Source organism: Prionailurus viverrinus, chromosome B3 (assembly GCF_022837055.1).
Source record: "Prionailurus viverrinus isolate Anna chromosome B3, UM_Priviv_1.0, whole genome shotgun sequence".
NCBI lineage: Eukaryota > Metazoa > Chordata > Mammalia > Carnivora > Felidae > Prionailurus > Prionailurus viverrinus.
This window is the reverse complement of record NC_062566.1, coordinates 30,817,718-30,827,678: the sequence shown is the minus strand read 5'-3', so window position 1 is coordinate 30,827,678 and position 9,961 is coordinate 30,817,718.

Sequence of the window (9,961 nt, the reverse complement as noted above, 5' to 3'; positions counted from 1 at the left end):
GTCTGCCCTTCATGCCCGTGGAGTTGGAAACGTTCCAGGCCACAGGTTTTCCATTTACATTTCCGCTACTCGAGAAAGCCGTCCAGCTGTCTGGCTGCCTCTCCGTCTCAATTACGGATTTCCCAGAGAGAACTGTGTTGGCTCTGCCCGGGTCAGCTGGTCACCTTGCTCTCATGGGCTGTGGCCAGCGGGCAGGAGACGCGGCTTCCGGGAGCGTCACCCCGGGGCGCTGAGACCCCGGGGAGGAAATGGAGGGAAACCTTAAGAGAAGGGCTGAGTCCAACACACCGAGAACACCGCTGAGGCCGCAGGACATCAGAGGCAAAAAACCCCGGGATCCTGTATGGAGCTGGGGGTTCCGGGGGCGAGGGGCACGAAGTAGCAGCGTCGGGCTGGGAGCCAACAGGGAGTCATAGTCTTGGGAACTGGCTGGTGTCACCCACGGTCTTTGGCGTTGGCTTTTAGGGGCTACCTGGGGACACGATGGGGGGCCTGGGTCAGCCCAAGAACCACGCGTGGGGCCGGCAGTCACGATCGGACGGTTTTGAAAGATACGTTTTGTTTTTCTTTTTCCCAAGTGATCTATGCACCTAGTTCTGAGAGACTGCTTCATGTGCAAAGCGCTGGCTCCCTCATCCCTCCCCCACTCCCAAGAGGAAGCAATCTCAGCTCCCTTAGGTACTGTTCTATTATTTATCTCCATAGACTTCTTTATTTCGTTTCATTTTATGTTTTAGGGAGAGAGCGCGCGCGTGCGCGAGCTGGGGAAAGGGAGAGAGAATCTTAAGGAGGCTCCAACGCGGGGGCTTGATCTCCCGACCCTGGGATCATGACCTGAGCTGAAATCGAGAGTTGGACGTTTAACCGACTGCACCCCCCGGGTGCCCCAATCTCCATACACTTTTTTTTTTTAAAGTTTATTTACTTATTTTGAGAGTGAGAGTGGGGGAGGGGCAGACAGGGAGAGAGAGAGAGGGAGGGAGAGAATCCGAAGCGGACTCCACACTGTCAGCGTGCAGCCCGACCCTGGGCTTGATCTCACGACCCTGGGATCATGGCCCGAGCCCAAATCAAGAGTCTGATGCTTAACCGACTGAGCCACCCTGATCTCCAGGGGCGGAGTATACTTCCAATAACTTGCAGGGGCGCCTGGGTGGCTCAGTCGGTGGAGTGTCCGATTTCGGCTCAGGTCACCATCTCATGGTCTGTGAGTTCGAGCCCCGCGTCGGGCTCTGTGCTGACAGCTCGAGCCTGGAGCCTGTTTCGGATTCTGTGTCTCCCTCTCTCTCTGCCCCTCCCCCGTTCATGCTCTGTCTCTCTCTGTCTCAAAACAATAAATAAACGTTAAAAAAAAATTTGCTAGGCGGCTTTTTTTCCCCCCATTATCTATTGACTTCTTGTTCTGGTAATTGAGGATTTAGCTACTTTACAAGCCCCACCCCCACCCCCACCCGACCGTTTCTCCTTTTAGCCCCATGCTGCTATGGGCTATCATCGGTTTGGTCCGTGCTTACATTATCAGGCTATGACAATACTGTTTCCCCATGACTCGAGTCAGGTACTATGATTGCTTTTCCCTGTTTGTACCTCACTGTGTTTTCCTTGGCCTTAATCTCTTTGCTTTCTTAGGTGCTCAGGTCTCTGTGTTCCAAGGGAGCTATTGAGCGTCTATCAATTTCCGTTTTCATAGGTCATATACATGCCCCTCCCATTCTCACCTTGTATTTGGACTGGCTGCCGTCTGGGCCCCTCTGGGGGCTCTGGGCCCGCTAACCCTGAAATTGTGCCACTTTCTTCTGCCTGTATCCCACGTGTTCCCATTTCTTGGTTCATTTTCTTGTTCGGCTGGAGCACGTGCTGTAGCGACTTGCTAAGAAAAGGTGCAAGGGAGGTTAAGGTTCTGCACGTCCGAGATGTATTTATTCCACCGTCACACTGGATTTATGGTCCGGCTGAGTACAGAATTCCGTGCTGGAAAGAACGTCCCTGTCTGCATTTTGCGGACACGGGCCCGTTGCCTTCTCACATTCTGGTTGAGGTCTGACACCATGTGGGGGCTGTGGGGGGTGGGGAGGGGGCCCCGGGAGTGCCACCGCTCCAGATGTAGACTCTCGACCACCTGCACCGCCCCCGCACCTGCCCCTCCCCGTGGACTTTCTTGAGACTCACATGCTCCGGTGCCGAGCCTCTCGGGGATTCTTGAAGACAAACCGGTTCTCGTCTCATGGGTCCCCCTTCTGCAAAGCTCCAGTCGGTAGCTTTTCCCAACTCTGCTGAGTCATTACCACCTGTCCCTCTGCTTTCCCGGGTCCAGATATTTGTGGGAATCTCGCATCTCCTGACGTCACAAACCGCTTTGGACTTAGAATTCTGTATATCTGACATTGACGGTCACTCGAACGAGAGACTGGGAGGGAGAGAAAGCCACGTTGGGTTTAATCCACCTTGTTTAACGGGATGAGAATCTTGATCTTGTTTAAGGCTTGTTTCTTCCCACCCTTAAAACATATATATGGGGCGCCTGGGTGGCTCAGTCGGTTGAGCGTCCGACTTCAGCTCAGGTCACGATCTCGCGGTCCGTGAGTTCGAGCCCCGTGTCAGGCTCTGGGCTGATGGCTCGGAGCCTGGAGCCTGTTTCAGATTCTGTGTCTCCCTCTCTCTGCCCCTCCCCCGTTCATGCTCTGTCTCTGTCTCAAAAGTAAATAAATTTAAAAAAAAAAATTAAAAAAACCCATATATATGTATAAATATATATATATGTATACATATGTATGTATGTATATATGTATGTTTATATGTATAAATCTATACATATATATGTATAATATATGTATACATATATATTATACATATACATACATATAAATATACATATATATGTATAATATATGTATACATATATATTATACATATACATACATATAAATTATACATATATATGTATAAATAAATAAATAGACATATATATACACACATTTTCCATGTTACTGTTCAGCTTTATGAATGTCTTTTGTAACGGCTGTATAATATTTTACATTTCATCTAGAAGACGTGGGGTGATGGGGCGCCTGGGTGACTTAGTCCTTCGAGCGTCCGACTTCGGCCCCGGTCGTGATCTCATGGTCCGTGAGTTCGAGCCCCGCGTCGGGCTCTGTGCTGACCGCTCAGAGCCTGGAGCCTGCTTCGGAATCTGTGTCTCCCTCTCTCTGCCCCCCCCCCCCACCCCACTCATGCTGTGTCTCCCCCCAAAATAAACATTTAAAAAATTAAAAACAAAAAGAAGACGTGGGGTGCCTTACTCACCCTGCCTCTTATTACTGATATTTAATTGGCCTTTGTATTGCACATAGGACACACTTTTATGTGTATCGTATGGCTTTTTGTGGTCGGGATTGTTTCCTTGGGATATATTCCAAAGGATACGAATCTTTTGAAAGCCCTGATCGGTTTTGCCAAATTTCCAGGATGTTTGTACCAGTTTCACCTGTGGGCAAAGGAAAGAGCAGGCTGTTGTCCTGCCTGGCCGGTCCTCCCTCTATGGCTGTGCAGAACTTGTTGAAACTCTAGGTTTCCTGCAGGCCTCTCCGGCACCAAGTTCCGGTGAATCCGTGGAGGCTGACAAAGGCATTCATTCTTGCTAAGAAATGTCCACATGCTTGTCTCGACCAGTTAACAAAAACAATGTTGGTGAAGGCAGAAAGGAATGTGGATTACTTCGTTTTGTTTTTTTTTTCCTGAGTCTGACACTGTGTTGGGGGTGGGGGTGGGGGTGGGGGGAAGTACAGGTAAAAGAAGAATGATTAAAAAAAAAAATAGCACGAGTTGAGGGGCGCCTGGGCGGCTCAGTCGGTTGAGCGTCTGGCTCCTGATTTTGGCCCAGGTCGTGATCTCACGGTTCGTGGGTTCGAGCCCCGCGTCGGGACCCCGTCTCCCTCTCGCTCCTTGCCTCTCCCCAGCTTTCTCTCTCTCAAAATAAATACACATCAAGCAAAATGAATAAAAATAGCGTGAGCTGAAGCCAGCCCGGATGGTGAGTAACTTGCCAACGGGAGAATCTTACTCCACTTCACCTCCTTCCTCACAAATGTGTTTCGTCCGCTGGTGAGGTCACCTTCTGAAGTCCCCTTGTGAAGACTTGCAGACCTTCTCTGATGGAGGAGCTGGTGAGGTCCTTATTTCAGGCCGCATTTCATAGACGAGGAGACAGAGCTCAGAAAGGGAAAGGGGCTGGTCCGCGGCCACGGAGCAGGGCAGCCGCAGGGCCTTCCGGAAGGAGAGTCCAGGCTGCCCAGACCAAGACGCTTCCCTGTAAATCGCTGAGCCTGAATCATGGCCAGCGTTTGTCACCATCTTTTCTGTGACAAATAGGATGTCAGTGGTGGCGCAAGCGGGCCGTGGGCTTTTCCCCGGCACAGCACTACGGAGGGACTATGACAGCAGCAGTCGAATCAATATCGCACTTTGCAGGGAGCCCGTTGGCGGCTGGATGTGCGGTGAATTGTGGCTCTTGGCTCGTCGCCGTCTGGGGCCTTCCAGTGGGGCGGGCGGCCATCTGTGAGGCTGGCTGGGCAGCAGGATGGGAACTTTGGGCCTTGGGCTACCCCGAGAGCCCAGCAGCCCTTAGGACCTGCTGTGTAGAGCCCTAAGCGCCCCCACTGGGCCCTCCCCCACGCAAAGCCTCACGTGGACCTTTCTAGATTTCTAGAAATCCTCTTCTAGAGGATTTCCTCTTTCTAGATTTCTAACCGGCTTTAGCGTCAGCAGGTTTGAGCTGGGGATCGTCCTGTGAAAGCAGGATTCCCAGGTCCCGGGGGGCCTCTCGCCGCCCCTCTGTGTCTCCCCATCCGGCCTGGCGAAGTAGATAGTCTCCAGTGTCAGCCGTCGGGGGCCCGTGCCATCGCCGGCACAGGCAGGTGTGTCCGGTCTGAGCACGTTGACATTCATGAGCCTCGGCTGTCTCATCAGCAGAATGGAAGGTTCTAGGTAGGGTATGTTCGACCACTTTGGACCACATTCCGCATTGTTCCATCGGCCGATAGCCCCTCCTTTATGGCATTTTGGGGATTCGAATGAGATCATTCGTACCCAACGCTTAGCACATCGCTAACATGTGGTTAACCGCTGACATCCGTGCTTATTTTCCAGACTCGGGGCCTGGGCAAGGAAGAACAAGTACGCTAGGACGTATTGAGCATCTATTATGTGCTACGTGCTTCCCATGTCCTATCATTTCATCCCCTCAACAATCCCAGGGAGGGTTAGTGTCTCCATATTATAGGGGAGGAAACTGAAGCACAGGGAGGTTAAATACGCTGTCCTAAATCACGCAGCCTGTTGGCGGCTGAGCTGGGATTGGGGCCCAGATGTTTCTAACTCCGGGGACCCCATGCCTTCCCAGGCTGCCGCTTTCGGAGTCTTACTGAAGAGGTGTTGGGGACTTACATTAGGAAATGTTCTCCAAATTGTAAATTAGGAAAATAAAAAAGGGTATTATGAGTTATCCCCAATAAGTTAAGAAGCCTCAGGCATATCATGTTTTGTTTGAGTTCATAAAATACGATGAATCATCATATGACTCCGTGAAAGACGATCTCTTGTCTCCGTTTTACAGATAAGAAAACCGAGGCTCAGAGAGGTTATGGGACTTGCCTAAAGTCACACAGCAGGGAGCGGAAGAGCTGAGATCCGCCTCCAGGTCCGCTGGACTCTAAAAGCTCTGCTCTCTCCATGCTGGGGGAGAGCCACAAGGCTCCCAGCGTCTTGCAGAGAGGGCTAGACACGGGCTGGCTGTTGGCTGCAGTCTGGGAATCCGGGGGCTGAGGTGGCCTTCCTCCCTACTGTCCCTGTCCTGTCAGCACTGCGACGGTGCAGGGCCCAGATCCAGATTTGCGGGGAAACAATTGGGATCACCGTGAACTTCAGCCTCCCCGCAGCAGCCCCCTCCCCCCCCAACACACGCCAGAGCTCTGGGGGGAGGCCGAGGGGCCCTCCCGGCTCAAAATAGCTCTGTGTTATTAGCTGCATTTAATTGAAGGTGTTTCGAGGGCAGCCTCCACCGGGCCCAAACCAAATGGAAAATGACACACTGTCAAATTAATGTCCCCAGACCATGATAAATGGCCGGGGTGGTGAGTAATGCTTCCATTTCTTGTTTTAAAGGAGAAGGATGCAGCCAGGCTCTCGGAGTCTGTCCCTATTGTGTGGGGAAAGGTCAGAGGCGTCCTCGGGATAAACAGCATTCCTCACCGGCCTGCCCACCGGGATGGGCTTCTCCGGCATCTGCTGAGCTGTGCTCTCTCCCCTTCCTGTCTCTGGAGGCTGGCGAGATTGCCGAACAGCTTGGGAGCCTCGAGGCCAATGTCCAGGGAGGAAGGCGCAGGAGATAAGGTTAATCCTTCACCCCCCGCTGTACTTTATACCTTCCAGAGCACAGTCACCTCCGCTATCTCGTTTGATCAGTTGGCATTCGGGGCCTGCTCCTGACCTCCGGCTGCGCCTTCCCCGTGCCCTTGGCTTCAGCCACGCTGGTCCCTCCACCCCACCCCTGCACACCCAGCCCTCTCGTAAGACGCAGGACAGAACGCTGCGCCCCGGCTCCGCGCCGGGCCCCGGGGATCAGCCCCGGAGAGGCAGGAAGTCGCAGGAGCCGGCCCCTTCCTGGAGGACGCAGACAGTGCCTTCCTTACAGCCGGAGCTGGCTTGGCACCCCAGCCGGGCCGCAGTGGTCTCCCCGCGAACATAAACAGTTTCCCAGAACATAAACATCAGGCCCCGAGCAAGACAAAAACAAGACCCCTCCGTAATGGTGTCTGCACGCAGACAAAAACAAGAGCGCTGTCCAAACCACAAAAATCACCCAGCATCCCCGATCCTGGCTAATATCAGGGGCTGCTGCTTCTGTGGCAATTACAGCATTAGCTTGGCTCTACTCCTGCCTCCCGGAGGAGATCCACCAAGAGCCTCGGTCACAGGGCGAGCCCCCCACCCACCCCCCACCCCACTGTCCCCACTTCCCGACAGCGTCAATCCCAGAGCAAAGTCCTGCCTCCCCGGATCGTCCCCGAAATCTCCTACGGCCAGCTCGACTCCTGGACTCCGTGCCAACACCCTCGGGCTGAGGGGCCCCGTCCTTCCCCGGGGTGCGTGTCCCCCCCTTGTCGCAACAGGCAAGACGTCCACCTTTGTTCAAATACAGGTGTGTTCCTCGTGGCCTGGGGCTGGACGGCATCGACACCACCGACCTTAGGCACAGCGCAGGGCAGAATTATGGATGAGCTCGACGGCCCCACAAGTCCTCCGTTACGAGAAACGAGGGCGCTGGTCCCGTCCGTTCTGGATGGGGACGCTTTGCGGAGGAGGTGGCCTGAGCTGGTTGTGGAAGGAGGAGAAAAGCGGGCAAGTGAGGCACAGGGTCAAAGAATGCCGGGGCCTTCCATGTGACGGGCCCCTGAGCCCAGGGGTGGGACCCAGCATGGGGCGACGGAATGTTTCTGTCTCGTCTTGTTGCCTCTCGGTGCGAGGGAAATTCTGTTGATCCTTCAAGACTCCGCGTACACGCCGCCTCCTCCGAGCAGCCCTCCAAGACTGCCTCGGAGTCCCCTCACCACTCTGGGCTTTAGTTTCCCCGTCAGCGAAGTGAGGGGATAAGACTAAATCAGTGCTCTCCAAACTTCTTTTGAAAAGAAGACGAATGACCCTTGGCACAAAGGTGATCTTACCAGGAGCCCAGCAAATAAGAGACGTGAGAGGTGTAACGGGGTGGGTGCCTGCTTCTTGGGTTTTTAGTAACTCCTGGGGGGGGGGGGTGCTTCCTGGGCCTCTTAGGCTCCTCAGTGCCAGCTAGAAAAGCATGAGACAGGAGGGCATCTGTGGTCCCCTCTGACACTTCAGTTCGCCCTCTCCGACCCTCCCAGAAGCTCCCCACGGACTGGAGCTGTGTTCTGATTGGCTCCCTCCCTCCGTGCCCTCCCCGAGGTGGATGAATGATGAGCCAGCGGGTGTTGTCTGCGCATGGTCCACACAGCAGCCCTGCCGGGGTCCTGCCCGAGGGGGGCGGCCAGGGCAGGCGGGGACATGCGTCAGGCCCTGCGGGCTGTGAATGGCTGGCCGGAGTCCCCGATCTCTCCTTTCCACCCAGCCCTTTCCACACCGAGCAGGGTGGGGGGGGGGGGGGTCCAAGGCTCAAGGCTCAAGGCGTGTCCCGTCCATCCATCTGTCTGCCTCCGCCTGGCTCAGGCTCCTTTCCTTCCCCGCGACAGCCTGAGGCAATATTGAGGGCGCAAATGGCTCTCCGGGTTCCATTATCACCAACTCCCCTGCGGCTGCCAATGGACCATCAGTCCCTGATGATACGTCGCAGAAAATTGGTTGTCAGGCCAATAAATATATCCGATTGGATTTTTGACATCCGGGCGAACCCATTCGTAAGGCATTTGATTAAAGAGCTAAAAGGTAGCACAGTGATAGCTGCCCTCAGTCTGGCCTAAATAGGGTGCTGTCTTCCCTCTGGGCGAGATGCGCCCTCCCTCCCCATTTGCTCCTTCTCTCCCTTTCTCATTTTCATCCTTCACTGCCCTGCAAGTGCCTCACTCAATCAGGGCTCCCGGTGGTGGCAGGGACGGCCTGGCCCAGCGGGAGAGGAATGGCCTTCCCTTGGCTGCTGCTGGGGGAGGCTCAGGCCCCGCAACCCGGCTGGAGCCCTGCCTGCGCCTCCTGTCTGCGGCCATCGGTCACCCAGCGCCCCCCTTCCTCCTCCTGGGTGGCGCAGTCGGTTAAGCGTCCGACTTCAGCCAGGTCACGATCTCGCGGTCCGCGAGTTCGAGCCCCGCATCAGGCTCTGGGCTGATGGCTCAGAGCCCGGAGCCTGTTTCCGATTCTGTGTCTCCCTCTCTCTCTCTGCCCCTCCCCCGTTCATGCTCTGTCTCTCTCTGTCCCAAAAATAAATAAAACGTTGAAAAAAAAAATTAAAAAAAAAAAAAGTCACGGTCGACGAACCCCCGGGGGACACGAGGCACCCCCCCCCCCCCCCCCCCCCGCCGTTGGCGATGACGTAAATCGCGGCGGGACACCGCACACGTGTGCCTTTTGCGACGCCGGGAGCACGTGATGTGTCTCAGGAACCAGTGCTCCCAGAGTGGCAGCGGTTAAGAAGATGGAAAGGGGGGGGGGGGGAGCGGCATTGGGCACGGAGGGGACACGTCCTCCAGCCCCAGGGCCCGCACCCTTGTTCAGGCTCTCATTATCTTTCTGGGGCCTGGGGCAACAGCCCCCAACTAGTCGCTTTGCCCTGTTCTCTCTGGTCCCACAAACCATCCTACGTGTGACCCCTGCCTGCGTCTCCCTGAAATCCAGCCTTATACCCCCGCAGCTGGTCCCCTTAACGCAAACCTCCTTCCGGGCGTCCCCAAGCACCCAGAATATTTTCTTGCCCACACCACTGTCCCCTGATCCCCACCCTCCCAGGCCACGCCATAACGTCTCTTTCTGTGCACAATTTCTACGCGGTCTGCCGCTCCCTGACCCCCTGGGATGATGTCCGGTGCCTCCCTTCCCCCCACGCTGGCCCTTTCCAAGCCAGGCCACAGCACTCAGTACATTGGCCCACTGGCCAAGAGCTCATCTCTGATCTGGAGCGGGAAGGGCCTTATGCGTTCACGGACGCAGTGTCGAGATCCCAGATCTGAACGCATGCTTGGCATGGGCCCTGATAATGACATAGCACGTCCCAAATTGACAAGCATCTGCCAAAGCTGGGCGCTGAGGCCCGTGCTTGCCCTGGGAGGGAACGCGGGGCCCCCGGAGCGTGTTCGGGCTGCGCTGGGAGGTTCCGCCGCGTGTCCTGCCCCGGTGCCTGAATCCTCCAATGGGGCCTCCACCTGCTTCGCTGTGCAGCGCCTTCCCAGTCCCTGGGGAGGCAAGGATTGCCCTAAGTCCCCTTCAGGCTTGGTCATTCCAGCCGATG